Source organism: Lithobates pipiens, unplaced genomic scaffold, assembly GCF_037356315.1.
Source record: "Lithobates pipiens isolate NorthernLeopardFrog02 unplaced genomic scaffold, aLitPip1_a1.2 Scaffold_8, whole genome shotgun sequence".
Classification (NCBI taxonomy): domain Eukaryota; kingdom Metazoa; phylum Chordata; class Amphibia; order Anura; family Ranidae; genus Lithobates; species Lithobates pipiens.
The window spans coordinates 550,766,628-550,786,112 of NW_027507903.1; the positions used below are offsets into that span (position 1 = coordinate 550,766,628).

General features: G+C 46.9%; 1 pseudogene; it reads right to left on the reverse strand.

Annotated features, from left to right (window-relative positions):
* Positions 1–15,252: 15,252 nt before the first annotated feature.
* Positions 15,253–19,011, reverse strand: LOC143962261 (TATA box-binding protein-like 2; annotated as a pseudogene).
* Between the last annotated feature and the right edge of the window lie 474 nt (positions 19,012–19,485).

A 19,485-nucleotide genomic window follows, 5' to 3' on the forward strand; every position in this document is an offset into this window, starting at 1 on the left:
TGTACCATCAAACGCAGACACCGTGCCCATCAAACGCAGCCATTGTGCCCATCGAACGCAGCCACTGTGCCCATCGAACGCAGCCACTGTGTCCATCAAACGCAGCCACTGTGTCCATCAAACGCAGCCACTGTGCCCATCGAACGCAGCCACTGTGTCCATCAAACGCAGCCACTGTTGTGCCCATCGAACGCAGCCACTGTGTCCATCAAACGCAGCCACTGTACCCATCAAACACAACGTAGTTAGCAGTTTGCATTTCCATGTTCTGTGTACTGCGGGAGACTAGATATAGTGAATTCAGGGTCCTGGGTTTATTAACACTTTAATGTTTTTACCATAATTAATTTTCTGCATTCGGGTAAAAAACCTTCTGTGTCTGGGATCCCACCACCCACTATACTTACCTGAGCCCGATTTCGATCCAGCGTTGTGCACAAGAGCAGATGCTCTCTCTGCTCTTTCCCTTCTCACAGGACTGACTGATAGTAGCAGGTGCCATATGGAGGCAGGCAGCAGGGTTTTCACGAGTACCCTTCTAGCAAGCGGCTTGCTAGAGGAGTACTCAGAAGGCAGGAGAAGCCAGAAGCTCCATTGGAGAGGAGGTTTGGGGCTGCTCTATGCAAAAACATTACATGGAGCAAGTAGATAAATATAACATGTTTGTTAAAAAAACGAAAAAAAATATTTAAGGTTTAAAATCACTTTAAGGCTATACCGTTTCTCACCTAACTTCATTGATTGGTCACGTGTCTTCCTAAAGTGTCTGTAAAGTTAGAAATGCTCTTTATTAAAATACCAAACATGTTATACAATCCTGCTCTGTGCTCCTCTTCTGGGGTCACCCGCTGGTGCTGTCAGCTCCTCCTACTTTTTAAGTGCCCCTGGAGCAAGCCATTTGCTATGGAGGCACTTGTGCAGGCTCAATAACAAGCTGGGTTGTGTGCATCTGTAGACACACACACATCATGGCATGACCCCACTCCCCACTCTCTTGTCACAGGATTTGATTGACAGCAGCAGGAGCCAATGGCTCGCAGTACTGCCTCTATATTCAGTGAAGAGAGAGAGCGAAAGCAGTGCTGCTGCTCTCGGGCACAGCGCTGGATCGAGATCAAGCTCAGGTAAGTATTTGGGAAGCTGACCACAGAAGTTTGTTTTTACCTTAATGCAGAGAATGCATTAAGGTAAAAAAAAACTTAAAGTACAACTAAAGGCACAACTTTTTTTTTTTTTTAGTTTCGGACAGAGTGGAACCCATGCCAGTTCTTATTGCTGTCTGTGCCCCCCATTAGGGAGATTCACCCTCTCTATTTGTCCTGTTTACCATTATCATTGAAAGTGAAAGTAAAATTATAACAAAAAATGTTGGGTTGTCCCCAGAAAAGTAATAGAGGGGAAATTTTCCAATGGGGACATTAGTTCTGGTGACCTGGGGGTCCCCTAAGGATTCCTTTTATTTGCAGGGATTCCCTCTCACTTCCTGTTTTTGGCTATGGGACAGGAAGGGAATTCTCCCCAATGGGACACAGATGGCAAAAATAAACTTACAGGGGTTGTAACCTCCCTTAATCTATCCAACATGTTTTAAAAAGTTTTGCCTATAGTTCTACTTTAAGCCTTTATAACCACTTTAATTGACCATTAAGTGACCAGTTAACCGGTACAGTTCACCGACTGACTAGTTTTCAATCAAAGTGGAACTAAGACCCAAACCTTTGTTCTCATTTTGCATAGAGTAAGGAAGAGATATAACCCATTTTCTTTTCTTTTATTGCCATCTGTGTTCCATTAGGGAGCTTTCCTTTCACATTTCGCCCCATAGCCATAGCAGGAAGTGAAATCCCTCCGAAGTGAGGGAAATTGCTGAGTGTCTTCATTAGAAGATGGTAACAACTTTTTTTTTTTTTTTTCACTTTCACTCTTTGTGATGGTGGCCACCAGGACAAATAGAGAGATCAAGTCTCCCTAATGGGGACACAGACAGCAAAAACCTGACAGATGTTCCAATCCCTCTCCGCTATGCAAAAAAAAAAAAAGACTAGTTCTAGTTTAAGAAAAGCGTGATTGCAGTTTTGCAACCCTAATCCGGAGCTACATATGACAGATAAATAGGATGCCCCAAAGCGTGGATCTATAGACAAAAATGTATTTACATGTATTTTATTAAGGGAAAAGCTCATATTGACAGCTTAGGAATTTGTGACATATGCTGAAGACAGGAACGTTGAGAATTTCACTATGAAGCAGAACTGGTGTAGTTACATGCAGAGATGATTTCTTCTGATAGAGCAGCAATTATTCTGGCTGATTCCAATAGACTACTGTCTTCAGGTGACCCCAAAGGAAATGTAAAAAAAAAAAAGAGTTTAAAATACCTAAATATGATATACTTTCCTATCTATTTGCTAATGTTAGCAGCATAAGGATTGAAAATAGTCAATGTTTTTTGAGAAAGCGAAGTTCTGCTTAAAATAATTTTTGGACCTTACCAATTAGTGTTATCCCCTTCTATTTACGTCTACTACTAAAGAAGTGGATTCTCTGCTTTTTGTGGGCCTATAAACAACCTAGGGTTCCACGCCTTAGCCTTTTTATTCATAGATTTCAAAGATACTTAAGGTACCCAACATAGAACGATACTATAAAGCACTATATTATGCAAAGTTCAGATGTTCCACTATGGGATTTCCTGAAATTAACAAACTGTGACTCCATCCCCATCACCATAACCACCCTACTTTGGCGCCCATATAAAGCTTGCCCTAAATGATTTTAATGATGGTTTATGAGAAATTGTCTAGCACCCTCAATGATTCACAACCTAAATGTCTCAAAACATGGGAACCATGGCTCACTTATTCCATACCATCTTTGAACCCCTCTAGGCTAAGTTGTTTATAGTTCATTCACCCGTGCCCTTGGTGCAAGTCTGTGAGGGATACATCTTTTTGTTTCCCTCCTGCACCTCCTCGCCATACATCCTCCTTCTCTGTCATTTCTTGGTTCCTGTTTGTTTTCTCCGGACCACTTGACTCCCCTGATGATCCAAACTGCATGTTGGCCTGAGCTGACTATGATCCTGCAGAAAATCAATCTTGGAGACCAAGCAATGATTGCTCTGTATGTTTGTTCATGACTTGTACATCTTCATACACTTTTACAGTTGTTTTAGCCACAGCGTGGGTGCACCGGTTGTTATCCCTTCATAAAACAATAAAAATAACTGAAAACATTTCTGACAGCAACAGAGTGTGGTGGGGCACTATCTTGCAGAAACCACATTTTATGTCTTTCCAAAGAAATGCCGCCTCGTTGAGAGACAAGAAAAGATTGTAACATACAGAGGTACGTTTCCCCATTACCTTACTATCCAAAAATATGACCCAATTCATTTGCCATCACATATACTTGGCTATACTATCATTTGTGGATCAGTTTGAAAATGGTCAAGCAGTTTGGATAGTTTTCAGACCAGAAACGTGTTTTGGGCTGGATGGCACTACTATCTAAATAAGGCTTCATTACTGTAAAACACCATTAATTCTAGTTGTTGTAAAAATTACTCACAAAATGAAATATGGCCTGTCTGTTATTACCGAGCAGTTTCTGCACCAAAGGTAGGGAAGTGGAAAATTATAGGTGTTTAGAGAAGGCCTCTAAGTATACCTTATTTCACCAAATACAAAGCATATTCTAAAAAATTCATATCTTTATTATAAAGCATTAAAAATGTATATAGGATGGTGGATGCAGTCCCACCCTACATCACATAAAACCATAATGAGACTGATAGAAGAGGTTTCCCACTTCTTAAGGTCTTCAAAATCTCTTCAGCTGAACTAGCGCCTAGTGTCATGTCTACTTAGGCTATAGGGAGGCATATATTGGAACCCAAAACAAGGATGAAGGATCAAGGATGAAGACCCATGAGGATGGAACAAGCCATGGAGGGGTCTAGGGAAGGCTGCCAGTGATCACGTATAATACATTCCACACAGAGAGGATGTATAAATTGCTTTCACAGTATTCCCATCGATATTAAGTGGTAATGGTTGCACCTCCAAACAAGGCAGCAAAAGCAGTGGCTAACACAAGAGAAGGGAAAAAACTTCAAGCTGTTCAACCATGTATTCAAGCTGCTCCTAGAAAACCACCATGCCTGTGAGGTCCGGGGGGGGGGGGGGGGGGGTCCATCTGCCTCCTGAGGATCCAACTCACATCCTATGTACATTTTTAATGCTTTATAATAAAGATATGATTTTTTTTTAGAATATTTAGAATATTTGGTAAAATAAGGTATACTAAGGCTGTCGCCATCATTTTCTACTTCCCTACCATTGATTACATTTTACTGGGTTGATAGCCCCTAAGTATTTATCTGGATTAGTCATAATCAACTTTATGTTGTGCCCCTCCAACACACCATTTTGTCTGTTGTACAGTTTCTGGACCAGCTGCACTGCAAAGTAAGAGAAATTATGATTTCCAATAACTCAATGATTATGAATCCAGACTTTTGGGTCACCATGTATATCTCATGTGCTTTCATATAATCCTTTTTTAAAGAGCAACTTGAATGAATGCAGTTTACATCTCCAACCCAACTTTCCGTGGAAGACAGAGGGATCAGCTTATCAGGTAGGATACTGGTGCCACTGGTGTGTGAGTTCATCATTACTAGAAGCCACAAACAAGCATCTACTAGCAAAAAGTTTGGGACAAAGGTTGACTTTTTAGCCTCACGTTTATTACTACCAGAGTCCAGGGAAGGAGTAAAGCCTGGCACACGCCTAAAGTTTTTTTTTTGTTCAACCTAGCAGGCTGAAAAAAAAAAGACCTGACAGGTCTCCAGGTCGAATATCAGCCGGTATCAGTCCATTTAACAGGAACGTCATTCGGTCAGTGTGCACAGCTGTCTTTCAGACAGAGGCCAGTCTAAGGACCAGCTTTTGTTGAAGGGACATGCTGGAAAACCTACATCCAATCAGTGCTTGCAGCCAATGGCTGCAAGTGCCAATCAGTGTGTTCTGGCAGGAGGGCTGTCCCCCGTACCAGAACACAAAGGTAGAATAAATTACTTCTTTGTAAAGGCAGTGAAATGATCATGGATTCATTCTCATGTGGCCGCCATGATTAAGTAGCCTCCTACAGAAAAATGCATTCATCAAACTGTTGGCTACATTCCAACAAACACTGAATTGTAAGTTTTGGATGGAATTTTTCTTTGAGCAAACATTTCTTGTAATGGAGATTTATCTAGCTTTGGTTCTTTTCTTTGATATTTTTATTTTTCAATTGGGTGGGAAAGAATTTATACCCCATTGGGTTATTTGTTGTAGAAGCAACAGGAAATGGGTAAAAAACTCCCAAAAAGTGAGGGGAATTCTCATTACCTAAACATTTGTCCCTGTTGCATGATTTCCCCTAGCCATTTGCTGGAAACAACTCTAATATTTTGGATTCTCCATCATTTTATCTTGGTGACAGTGGTCTCTAGGACAATCTGAATTGTTTTAACAGGGGCACAGACCACATTAAAATGATCCTTCAGCTACAAATTTTTAGATGAAGCAATGAATAGGAAAAATATAAAGTTTACTCCAGTGATTGAAAGACTATTGTTATCAAAAGCCTTGAAATATCCACCCTTATCCATTGGCAGAAGATATTCTGTCATGGTTATGCAATAGTTTGTCTGCTTACCTGTTCCCATGTGTTCATCTAGAGACCAGCCGACCCTCACCTATCTGCTTCTGCTTTTGTAATCCATCCTCTGGCATGGCTCCACCCTAGCTCCTATCAGAGAGCTCTATATTAACAGCTCTATATTAACCTGTGCACTGCAGGCCAACCCTGCTGATCAACCTTTGTGTGTTAGCTTCCTGTTACCTGCCGTGTGCTTGTCTGTTTTTCCGTTACCGACTTTGGCGTGTCCTTGACTATCGCTGTTTGCCTGTGATTCTGACCTTTTGGCGTGTCCCTGACTATTCCCGTCTGCTTGTGGCCCCGACCTTGGCTTTGTCCCTCACTATCCCTATCCTCCTGTTGCCTACTGTGGGTGTGAGCTGGGGGACCCTGGGGGTCGCGACCTGGAGCCAGTTGCAGCCAAGTCCATCCTCACCACTAGAGGCGCTGGTGAACACCTGCTGGCTCTTTGACTCCGCGACCCAGGGAATCTTACGATCTAACCCCAGTGGGATCTGTCTCCTGTCTGCAGCAGTCAGCCATAGGGTCCACAACCTTGCTGTGCACTCCTGATCCCTACAGTGTGCATCTGTCACCTCGCCTCAAGGTGACCTGACATATTCTGAAGCTAGAAAAGTTACCCATGGATCACCTATCCTGATTTGCTATTTGAATGAATAACTTTATGATTAGAACATCTGAGGTTCAGTTTGAGAATGGGTTTGTGATGCACGTTTTTGCTGCCACAGCAACCAACTACCAATAATGCACTTTTGTTTGAATTTAGGATAGGTAGCTTAGAATGGCCAATAATGGAGAATGTTTACAAAAAAAGTATAGGGATGGCTGCACCATGTAGAAGCATGACATTTCTGCCTTTTTCTTTCAGAGAGTGGCTATACAGCCACAGCACACAGGAGTACCCAGCAACCAGTGGTCTGCAACTGCGGGTAATGCACCCTCTTCTTCCTCTACTTCTGCTAAATCAACCATAGCCCCTCAAACTGGAATGGAGGAGTCACCGGAATTATTTCATCCCATAATTATTAATTTTCTGCAGAAAGATGATTTCGGTCATGTGCAAGAATTCCTGATTTCAGATGTTAAGGATGAGAGCTCCAGGACTATAGAGGGTGGAGACATCAAGCAGGAAGCAGCAAAGGGCAGTGAGATTCCAGCAGTTTAGTGCCCAGTGGGTTCCTACAATGTAGAGGGGGAAATGAGGTAAAGACCATACATATGTGTGTGGCCGGGCAGCTAGGAAGGTTTTTTCCTGGTGGCAGCTTGCAGAGGACTGGAGGGAGCAGCCTTACAATTCCACCAGACAGCACTGTCCCATAGAAGAGTTTGTAGCTATACTCTGTCCCACAGAAGAGGTTGTGTCATATACTGCATGTGTTCGCCTGGCAGAAATACAGTTTTGAAGTGGTTCGAAAGACTGAAGGTTTTTTTTACCTTCATGCATTCTGTACATTAAGGGGAAAACCCCTCTGTTATTGGGATTCCCCCCCCCCTCCCCCCCCATCAGTGAGATGCTGGCGCAGAGATGACACTGTATTCATGAAATTCCCGGTGTCGGTGCAGTTCTTGGCTCTGATCACAAAAGTTTGATACAGATTAGCCTCTGATGTTGTAACTTGCTAAGGAGTTCCAGTATTGCAGTTCAATCAAAGAGGAGACAGAATTATGACATTGACAAAATCACTTGACTGGAACTTAAAGCTTAGTTCTGTCTCCAAAAAAAAATCTAGCAGTCACTAGCTACAAATACTGTAGCTGCTGACTTTTAATAAAAGAGCACTTACCTGTCCAGGGAGCCCGCAATGTTGGCACCCAAAGCTGACCCTCCCTCAGCTCTGGGTGCAGGCACCGGCATCCTTACTAAGGGAAATAGGAAGTGAAGCCTTGCGGCTTCACAGCTTGTTTCCTACTGTACTTGTGCGAGTCGTGCTGCAATTTCTGAATGGTCCCTGCTGTCTTCTGGGACCTGTGTGTCTCCCAGAAGGCAGTGGGGGTGAGGGTAGGAGGAGGGGCCGGACATTGTGTAGTTCGCTGCACGGATTGTGGCAATCTTTTCCTAGAAGTGGGAGAAGATACTTGGATTTGACAGGTATCCGCTACCCCCTGAAAGGTGTCAAATGTGGCACCGGAGGGGGGGAGGAATCCGATCCATGGAAGTTACATTTCTGGGTGGATCTCCGCTTCAAGGACTCATTTTTACTGGCAAAAAAATAATAATGCTGCTGTGACATTTCAGGAAAGAAATGGCCCGGACATTAGGATAAGGGGAGGGCCGACATGACAAGGGTGGGGGCGGTGAGGCTCGGCTGGGCGAAATAGGAAGTGTGGAGGAGGCGGGCCCTCGAGCGGGGGGATGACGAGGAAAGGGGGCGCGAGTTTCAGTGCGCGCCGGGGGAATAGGAAGCAGGAGGAGAGTTTTTTCTCTGTTCAGCTCTCCCCTGCGCTAGCGTAGCGAACCCGGCGGACCGGCGGTGTTGCCGTGCATGATGGACGTGGATGCGGTATTGTCGAGGCTGCGGGAGGAGGCGGTGACCCGGGGTGTTGGCTGGTTGGAGGACTCTGTGGCAGGCTTGCTGCGGGGCCCCGGCCAGGCCTCGTGCGTGGTGCTCGGCGGCCCCCCTTCCCCTCTCCCCCCCCCTCATCCTCCCGGCCGCCTCGGGGCCCGCAGATCCCGGCCTCCGGAGCGTTACAGCCCCGAGCTGGCCGCTGACAGGGCTGGGGGGAACCCGGATAGGGACACCGCTACCCCGCCGGCTAAGCGTAGGCCGGTGGCGGTTGGGGGGAGTGCTAGTTCGCGGCGTGCGCGGGGGGGTGGCGATCCCGGGGGCCGAGTTGCTCAGGCGCGGGAGGGGGGTCAGATGGCGGCTACCTCTGCGGGCCTCTTGCCTGCAGCGAGGGGGGCTAGGCGTGGGAGAGAGGCCTCGGCGGGTGCTGGCCAGTCGCTTGGAACGGCCAGGGCCTGTAATCCTGATGGACGGGGGCGGAGCAGGACGGCCGGGACATCGCGGCTCCATCGGGGGGACCGGTCCACATTGCGGTCTGGATCTGTGGCTAGGCGGGCTTCCCCGGCCCGGCCCAGGGCTCGTCGTGGTGAGAACGCTGAGCGGGGGTTGCAGACCTCCACGGCGCGCAGTACGGACGGTGCTGCAGGGCGCTCTACGCCGGCGAGGAATCCTGACCCACGGCCTGGTGTGGCGGCACGATCGGAGGCTGGGAGTTCCCAAGACGGCTTGTCGGAGGGAGAGCTGGTCGAGCCGGAGGAGGATGAGGTACCGAGGACGGCACGAGGCACGGGACCTACGGCTGGATGTCCCCTTGGGCAGCGGCAGCCAGGTAAGAGACCTTCTACTCTGTCTTCTTCTTCTTTTTCTGTCCTTCCTGAGGGGGGTCCTTCGGGAGGGGTGGGGGGCGCTGGGGCGTCTGGCGTCTTCGGGGTCGGCCCTGGGGCGGGTTCTCCAGATGTGGGGGTTGTTCACACCTTGTTGGCGGGTTTGCGGGAGGTTTTGGCGCGCTGTGAGGCTGGTTCACGGCCGGCGGCGGAGGCGTCTCCGTTGGCTGCGTGGGCCTTGGGTGCGCAGTCTGGGGTTCGGGGTTTGCCGTCAGGGGTTCCCCCTGTGGTGGTGGCCGCTGCGGATGGACCGGCGATCGGTCCGCTGGCAGCTGCTCCTGGGCTGGCCGTTGGGGGGGTTGTTCCTGCGGCTGCGACGGCGGTGGTTGCTGCGCCGGCTGCGGTTGGTGAGGCGGTGGTAGCCGCTAAGGGAGTAGCAGGAGGGGATGGCCTGCGTCTAGCTGACGCAGCGAAATGTGAGGTCTACGTCTGTTTTGAGGGGCCTTTGGGCGCTCACTTGAAGACTGAGGTGAGAGACCGCATTTGGAAGGGGGAATATGTGGAGATTTTTTCCTTGCTGCCTCTGGAAAAGTTTAACTTGGACAAAGTTAAGCCGGATGAGAGCAAGAAGGAGGAGGAAGAGAAGCGGCGGTACCGGCTGATCCCGCGCACGTTTGCAAACTGGTTGCAGGCGTTTGCGATTCTGGCTAGCGTTATTGGAGAGAAGGCGCCGGAAAACTGCTCGCCACTTTTTTGCTACCTCGATTCCATCGGGGAGGCGCAGAGGGTTTACGGGGGGACTGCTTGGTTGCGCTATGATGAGCAATTTAGGCAGAAGAAGGCGGTCCGCCCGTCCTTGCGGTGGGATCACAAGGACATTAGTCTTTGGATGAAGCTGATGTCCTCCCCGAGGGGCTCCTTGCCTCCCTTTCAGGGAGGGGCCGGGAGCCCGGCAGCTGTCGGACAACCGGCCGGAAACCGCATGGGTTTCTGTTGGCAATTCAATGCCGGCACTTGCAAATTCGGGGCCAAGTGTCGATTCCGGCACGAGTGTTCCGCGTGCGGAGGTTCCCATTCCCAGTCCCGGTGCTTCAAGCAGGGACGGGGAAAAGGGGGGGACGCTGGAAAAGGGGGAGACGCCGGTGAGGGTAGGAAGGATGGTGCCTTTTCTAAGGCGCTATCCTGATCAAGTTGCAGCCAAGTTGCTGGAGTTGGGGTTTGCGGAGGGTTTTCGGTTGAATAGTCAGCTTCAGGTGGTTCCGCCGGTTGCGAACAACTTGAAGTCGGCTAGGGAGCATGCAGGTGTTGTCACAGACAAGTTGCTCAAGGAAGTTGCTTTGGGGCGCATGGCTGGTCCGTTTGGGGTTCCGCCCATGGCTAATTTGGTGGTCTCCCCGTTGGGCGTGGTTCCGAAGAAGGAGCCGAACAAATTTCGGCTCATTCATCATTTGTCCCATCCGCGGGGGGGGGTCGGTTAATGACTCCATTGATCCCAGCCTCTGCACAGTGTCGTACACTTCTTTTGATACGGCGGTTGACTGGGTGCAGCGTTTTGGCAAGGGGGATTTGTTGGCGAAAACGGATGTGGAGGCGGCCTTCCGCCTCTTGCCGGTTCACCCGGATTGCTGCCACTTGTTGGGTTGCCGGTGGCAGGGCATGTTTTACGTTGATCGGTGTTTGCCCATGGGGTGCGCAATTTCTTGTTCGTTGTTTGAGCAGTTTAGTTCTTTTTTGGAATGGGCGGTGCGGGATGTTTCTGGTTTATCTTCCGTCATCCATTATTTGGATGACTTTCTGTGTATCGGGCCTGCTGATAGCCGCGTTTGTGCGTCTCTCTTGGCTACGATTCAGCAGTTGTTTGAGGTTTTTGGGGTCCCGTTGGCCCCGGATAAAACGGAAGGTCCGACCACGGAGCTGCGTTTTTTGGGGATTGTCATAGACACCATGGCGATGGAGTGCCGTTTGCCGATGGACAAGTTGGAGGATCTGCAGCGGGAGGTGGCCGGGGCGTTGCGGGCAAAGAAGATTCAGCTTCGGGCCCTGCAATCGCTCTTGGGCAAGTTGAATTTCGCCTGCCGCATTATGCCGATGGGGCGTGTTTTCTGCCGGCGCTTGGCGGCGGCCACAGCTGGCGTGCGGGCTCCTCATCATTTCATCCGCTTGAGCCAGGAACTCAAGGCTGATTTGTTGGTGTGGGATTCCTTCTTGGCCAGTTATAACGGCCGCTCGCTTTGGTTGGATAGGGTGGTTTCTAATTTTGATATAGAATTGTTCACGGACGCGGCTGGTTCAGGTGGTTTTGGGGCTTTCTTTCAGGGTCGGTGGAGCGCTGGGGAATGGCCGGTGTCTTGGAGGGAAGCGGGTTTGGTTCGCAATCTGGCCGCACTGGAATTGTTCCCCATTGTACTGGCAGTCGAATTGTGGGAGGGCGACTTCCGGAATCGGCGCGTTCGCTTTCATTGTGATAATCTGGGGGTGGTGCACGCCATTAATAATAACACTGCCTCTTCTCCTCCTGTGGTGCGTTTGTTGCGCTATCTGGTTCTTAAGTGTTTGTGTCTTAATTGTTTTGTGACTGCTGTGCATGTTCCTGGAGTAGAAAATTCAGTGGCTGATGCGTTGTCTCGTTTTCCAGTGGGACAGATTCCGTCAGTTGGCACCGGCAGCGGAGGCGCACGGGCTTCAGTGCCCCGAGAGGTTATGGAGCATCGCCTTACCACAGCACAGCTGTTGATTCGTAAGTCCGTATCGGCAGCTACCTGGTCAGCGTACAGTAAGGTCTGGAGTGAATGGGGCGCGTTGGTACAGGAGGTGGGAGATTGCAGTAGCGAGGAGGGTAGGGTTCATTTGCTGCTTTATTTTATTGGCCGGAATTTTGAAAGTGGAGTGTCGGCGTCATATATGTCGCAAAAGCTGGCCGGGCTGGCTTTTATGTTTCAGTTGGCGGGACAGAGGGATGCTACTAAGGTTTTTATGGTTCGGCGCGCTATGCGTGGTTACCGCGCTGGTCGTTCGGCGGCTGATACCAGGCGACCGGTTTCGTTCCAGCTTTTGGGCGAGGTGGTAAAACAGTTGCAACGTGTTTGCGTTTCACGTTTTGAGAGGGTGTTGTTCCGGGCGGTTTTTGTTTTGGCCTTTTTTGGGGCGTTTCGGGTTGGGGAGATTGTGAGTAGGAATAAGAGAGGTGATGGGGGTTTAGACGTGAGCGAAGTGTTCGTGCGGGGTGGAGCGTTGGGTGTGTTCTTGCGCAGGTCCACGACAGATAGGTTAGGCAAGGGTGTGTGGGTGGAATTGCGGTCGATTCCGGGTTCCCCTGTGTGTCCGGTGACATCGGTGGGGGAATTTTACTGTATCCGGCCCCAGGGGGAGGGGGTCTTCTTCCGACATGAGGATGGCACGGCCTTGTCTAGGTTTCAATTTCAGGCGGTATTTAAAAAGTGTTTGGTGGCCGCGGGGTTGTCAGTTAACAACTATTCTTCTCACTCTTTCCGCATTGGGGCTGCCACTGAGGCGGTCCGGTGGGGATTGGATGACCAAGCTGTTCAGAGCATTGGGCGTTGGGAATCGGCGCGATTTAGGTTGTACGTCCGCCCTCATTTATTGTAGGTGCGGGGTGATGCTGGGGCTCGGTCGGATTGGGGGGTGCAGTTCTTTCTTTCGGGGGTAGGCCGGGTTGGTTCGTTCTGTTCTTTAAGGAAGCGTTGTGCAACCTTGCTCTCCTCTCATCCCACCCTGCCGCTCTATTCCTTTGTGTTTTTTCTTTTCTTTCAGACTCGGAGGCCTGTCTGGTGTGGATCCTTGGACACTCATATGTGTATTGGGGTGCCAGGAGGGCTGAGGTCCGGAGGGATGGGAGGTTGTTGGGTCTGTCTAGGGAGGAAGGCACTGTTCGCTGGTTGGGTATCCCGGGGATGCTGTGGTCTAGGGTGTTGCCGGAAATACACAGGTACGCTCGCTTGGATCGTCCTCCTAATGTGGTTTTGTTACACGTGGGTGGTAATGATCTGGGTTTGCGGTGTGCCCGGGAATTAATCAGGGATATTAAATTTGATCTGCTACGGTTGCAAGCCTCTTTCCCTGATACGATTTTTATCTGGTCCGATATTGTGGCCAGGACGGCTTGGCGTTTGGCGCGCTCTGTAGCGGGCTTAAATAGGGCCAGGGTGAAGGTAAACAAGGCGGTGGCCAAGTTTTTTGTCCGGAATGGAGGGCTGGCGGTGCGTCATCGGGATTTGGAGGAAGAGACTTGGCGTTTTTTGCGTTCTGATGGAGTGCATCTGAATGCCATCGGACTTGACATTTGGCAACTGGGGGTGCAAGATGGTGTGCAACGGGCAGTTAGGATGTGGTGGGCGTCACGCATGTAAGGTGTCACATGCGCTTGCTTTGGCGTTAGGTCTATGGGGTCTTTGAAGGTGGTGCTGGAAAAAATAATGGAGGTTAAAGGGGGTTGGGCACAGATGGAGGTATGGGTGTCCTTTTTTTCTCCCTTAAAAGGTTAATAATGGAATGGAGGAGGTTGTATCTGGAAGGAAGTTGCTGGTTTGTCCCTGAGCTTGCGTAATTACACGGCGGGGGGCCTGTTTATGGTTTACCGATACAACTGGTGGGTTAAAATTCTAATTTACCTTCAAAGACCTCTAGATCAAAAATGGGTTAATGCTGGATGTATATATATTTGGTTTATAATGTTTTTTGTTGAAAATGTATTTATATGCATTTAAGTTATGTTTCAGAGTATTTTTGTATTTTTTCATGTTTGTAATAAAGAAAAATGGGCTGCTATGGCCATTCGACTCCAAAGAGGACAATGTGTCGTCTGGTCATTTGTTAGATAAGTAATTTAGAGTATAAGTGGTTATAGAAGAGCCTCACAAATGAGCACATCCCCTAGTCATGTATTCATGCAGATACGTAGTAACTAAAAGGTCAAAGCCCTATGTACCCACCTACCACCTATTCACAGTGTGGTAATATTTAGATGATATCTGCAGATGAGGTTGGTGATATAGCTGGTGGCAGTGACTTAGAATGTTGTGGTTAGTATTTTGAATTTTATCATGCAGTAATTTGATGAAAAATTGCCTACATATGTACATTTACCTTACTTGGTACAATCCAGTATAGGTGTTTGTATCCACTGCCTTAAACAAGCCTGCTTTTGAGTCCCTTATTAGTTACTTTTGTAGTCACGTGTGGAAGAGGAGAGAGGAAATGTCCATGTAAACAGAACTCATTCATACTATGTTTTAACTTAAATTGATTGTAAAGGTAGTGTTTTATTTTTTTTAAAATAACAAACATGTCTATACTTACCTGCTCTGTGCAATAGAATTGCACAGAGCGGCCGCAAGCCTCCTCTTTTCGGGTCCCCCGACGGCGCTTCTGACCCCTCCCCTTTGTCCAGTGCCCCCCATGGGAAGCCTCTTCCCATAGGGGCACTTGTGCATGCTTGCACCCGTCTCCCGCTCCCTTGTCACTGGCTTTGATTGACAGCACTGGGAGCCAATGGCTCCCAGTGTCCCAGCAAAGCCAGCAAGACCCAGAAGCAGGGGCGTAACTATAGGGGGTGCAGCAGTTGCGACCGCAACTGGGCTCTGTGATGCAGGGGGCCCATGCAACCCCCTCTACATATGGCCGGCAGCAGCATAGGCAGCTAGCACACACTATTACATACCCCCTCCATATCCCCCTGGGGACAGGGACCCCTTCTTACGTGGGGACAGGGACCCCTTCTCACCTGGGGGCAGTAACTTCATCTGCCCTGGAGAAAAGGACCTCATCTCTTCTGGGGACGGGGGCCCAATCCTGCCTAGGGACAGTCCCCCAATGGGGCACCTAAAAATGTAAATAAATAAATAAATAAAAACTACTGATACCAGTGGTGGAACTACAGGGCTCACAAAGGTCATACCTGTGACCACGCCCTGGAGTTTCACCGCCGGACTCAGAGGGAAGGGCCCTGGCTGGGGTTCAGGGGGGCCCTTCATGGTTTCTTGCATCGGGGCCCTGAAGGTTCTAGTTACGCCACTGCCCAGAAGTGAGGGGAGAGAAGAGCTGCAGACGTGCATGGTGCTGGATCGAATGAGGGCTCAGGCAAGTAAAAGAGTGGGTGGGGGATGCTGACACCTAAACATTTTTACAAAGCACACATTTTTTTTCTTAACTATATACATAAATAACATACAAAGCAAGAATTGCCTTGAATGAGGCACTTATTGCTTCTTAAAACTTTTTAGGATTGAATATATATTTTCAAATGATTCATAGATTTCAGAACGTTCTTTAGCACCAGTTAATACCACCTTTCCAGACACAAAAAATGAGTAGTACAATTCTTGGTTTCACCATCCTGTAAATGAAGCCTGGAAACAATTCTGGTTCATAACTGCTGAATTGCTGGTGGGTAAGAACAAGTCCTTCAAGTCGTTTGGGGAATCTCACGTCAAAGCTTCCATCCATATTCTCAATTTTAAAGTCGACAAATTTGGCAGGGAATCCCAGCTTCTGTACAACTCGAGCATACTTTCTTGCTGCCAGCCGTGACTGCTCTTCACTCTTTGCCCCAGTGCAGACAATTTTCCCAGAGCTGAATATAAGTGCTGTTGTTCGTAGCTCCCGAATCCTCATTATAACTGCCGCAAACCTCTTTGGGTTGTAGTCCGCATTTCTGGCATGCAGGGCAATTTTTTTCAAGTCTAACTTGCAAGCTAAATTCACGGTGGAAACAATATTCTGTAACTGGGGAATGGTCCCAGAGCACTCTACTATAGGAGTCATTGGAGTCATGGGTGTCATGGGAGTTATAGGCATGGGGCAAAGGCTGTAAGCATCCTGGGAGGGATATCGGTTCTCACCGTGGGTTGTACGGATTTGAGAGGCCAGAAGCATCCATGCAAACTCCACTATCCTGCAATTCTGAGAGGTTGCTCTTTTCTTCATGAGTTTGGTCATCAGGTGGAAAACTCAGGTCCAGATCTACAGAAAGATCTTTGGACTGGTCCAGATCAGATCTATAGAAAGTTTCAGGGATTGGTTGGATATTTAGGTCATCATAGCACTTCATTGGAGTGAACATCTGAGGAGTAGAGCCAAGGACATCTGTCTCTGCTTATTCTCTCGCACTGCCTCTCCAGCATGAATCCCACCAACTGTCTCCTGTAGATGGATCCTTCCAGGCCAACTTTCCCGAACTCCAGAGGTAAAACCCCTCCCCGGCAGGGGTCCCTCAAAGGCTACCAACAGCCTCTTCCCAGCACTGCTCCTCCATCTTCCACCTCTGTCACCTAAACATTTTTTACCTTAATGCAAGGAATGCATTAAGGTAAAAAAAAAAAATTAGGCTTTACAACCACTTTATTACACTATCACACATTAAACATTTGAGCTCCGGAAACTTCTACCCCCTTCATAACAAGGCCATTTTTTGCTATTCGGCACTGTGCTAATTTAACTGACAATTGCATGGTCAGGCAACGTAGTACCCAAATTTAATTTTATATCATTTTTTTAACACAAACAGAGATTTCATTTGATCGTCATTATTTTAAATTATATTTTATTATATAAACGAATAGCCATTTTTTGAAAAAAACATTATTCTTTCCTTTCTGCTATAAAATATATCCAATATTTAAAAAAATAAAAAATAAATCTAATTTCATAAATTTAGGTCAAAATTTATTCTGCTACATATCTTTGGTAAAAAAAAATCCCAATAAGTGTATATGAATTGGTTTGCCTGAAAGTTATAGCATCTACAAACTATTGTATATATACAGTGGATTTTTTTTTTATATACTAATTGGTCAGTGACTTATAGTGGGATTGTGATAGTGCGGCAGACAATCTGACACTAACTGATACTGGGGGGGGGGGGGGGATGGACTCATACCTCCCAACTTTTTGAGATAGGAATGAGGGACACCCATTAGCAGAGGTATGAAGGCATAGAACAAATCCTCTGCCACACCCCCCTTTAAGGAGAATCATACATAAAAAAATATTAGTTAAACCCACAAATGCTTTTTTACCACTACTATTCCTGTGGCTTTTGAAATTTATACATGCAGCAATATAGAAATTGGATGAAAGGTTTAGCACTGAGAATCACGTTTTGAAAGATAAAAAGTGCATTTTATATACAATTATATAGATCAGACCAGTATGGGGGACAAATTAGGAGGAAAGAGGGACAGAGGGACTTTGTTCCAAATCAGGGACAATTGGGAACTATGGGAACTGACTGACACTGATCTCTCCAGTGACACTAATACAATGATTAGTGCTAATACTATTTACTGTCACTGTACTAATGACACTGCTGGGAAGGGGTTAACATTTAGGGGCAATCAAAGGGTTAACTATGGGCCTAACAATGTTTACTATGTGGTATTTTTACTTGTGTCAGTTTTTACTCCCTGCTCAAGCAGGGAAGCAAAAAAAACAAAAACGTCACATCGCCGCTGTTTGTGGTTATACACATGGCTATCTTCGGTCATTTGCTCAGCCGATCATTGGGTCCCAGCCATAAATTGCTGCCCGGGACATGCTGATCGGCATGTGCTGGAGCAAATGATAGCACAGCCAGGGCGACAGCCGCGCGCACGGATGAGCCAGATCACGTACATGGACATGATCCAGCGCAGTGGGGCTGCTCTGCCGCGGTATATCTGCAATAGGCAGTCACCAAGTGGTTAAGGTGCTCTGCGTTAAATAAGAATTGTCTTTTTTTTTTGGGTTATTCCATTCCTAATGGGACATGTGTATGTGTTGTCCCATCTTCCTAGGCGTCCTATAACACTAGTGCACAGATTTAAACTGCCCCTTAAAGTATGTTATCAAAAAATTGCAGTCCACTTCCCAATAACAGCTATTGGTTGCTTTGGCTCCAATTTGCTTTTTTTATAGCAATTAAAATGGTATAGAAATTATATTTATATGAATATGCCCCTACGAAAGTAACATCTGTCTGCAGTGACAGGAAAATATATACATTTTAAATATAGCATACAATACTAAGCTAAGTGAAAGCATTATTCTTTTTATTTTAGTCGTGTTTCCAAAATGTGTTCCACAAGTAGTAATTAACAAACACACAATGCTCACAGATTACAGCTTTGGGAAATGAAAAGCTGGCAACATATTTGCTCTACTCGCAGAGTTTAGAGTTCTAACACCTTTCCATTGAAGACCATGGCCTCTGCTTCACTATGGACGTGCACAGAGGTGCATGCGATAAGGTGCATTGCATTGACGTGTATTTCAGGCATTTTGGATAGCATACGCCCCAACTGTCCCTGATTTGGAGGGACAGTCCCTGATTTGGAGCAATGTCCCTCTGTCCCTCATTTTGGTCTGATCCATATAGTTGTATATAAAATGCACTTTTTATCTTTCAAAAAGTTTTTCCCAGTGCTAAACCTTTCATCCAATTTCTAATTTGCTAAAGGAACAGCAGTGGTAAAGAAAAGACCTTGTGGATTTAATTAACCTTTTTTTTTGGTTAATTCTCATTGGGGGGGGGGGGGGGGGGGGGGGTGGCAGGGGGCGTGTCCTATGCCTACATACGTTTGACAGTAGGTGTCCCTCATTCCCATCTCAAAATGTTGGGAGGTATGGGATAGACACCAACTGAAGTGACTTGAATGTTAAAATGCAGGTCAGTTTGTCTAAAATTGCAGCATGCGGGGCTTTTCTCCATCACTTTTGCCAGGAATGAGGCCTAATAATAAAATGTATAATGTACGTGGATTGAATGAGCTCTGCATACACAATACAGTGCACTTTTGTGCAGTGTATTTGCTTCACATTGACTGCATTCCGCTTTTCTGAAATGTGTACAGTTAGTTTGAATGGGAAATTCACAATATAATGTAGAAACATGAAAGGTCAGTCTTTATCCCACCTTCCATTTTTCCCCCATTGCTGTCAAAGGAATGCAGATGAAAAATGGCAAAAATCTTTCCATTCATTGTGCAAACTGTGTACAATGACCAGTGAAAAACAATTAGAAAAGAACTGATAATAGAATGAAGACTAAGTGAAATAGCTATCGTATAAAGAGAAAATAAAAAGCGAGAGGGCAAAGGCTGACTACAGAAGAAACCTGTGTTATTCTGTCTGTCTGCATTCTTCATTGTATTAGGGCCCTTTCACCTTGATTTGTTTTACAGTTAAAAAGGGCAGAAGAAAAATGCATAAAAAATGCATCCCTCTAAATCTTATGGAAGTCTTCCTTCCGATCAGTTGCATTTCAATTGTATTTTTAAAAGTCCTGCTTTTTTCCTTTTTAGTGCACTTTTCAAAACTGTACCAAAAATGCAGCTCCCCATCAAATGTATAAAACACGCACTGTGGTTCCATTTGTGATGCGTTTTTTTTAGTCACATGTCCAAGTTTCACAGGAGCATGCTAGGATTCAGGCAACCAGAAAATGCACTGGAAAT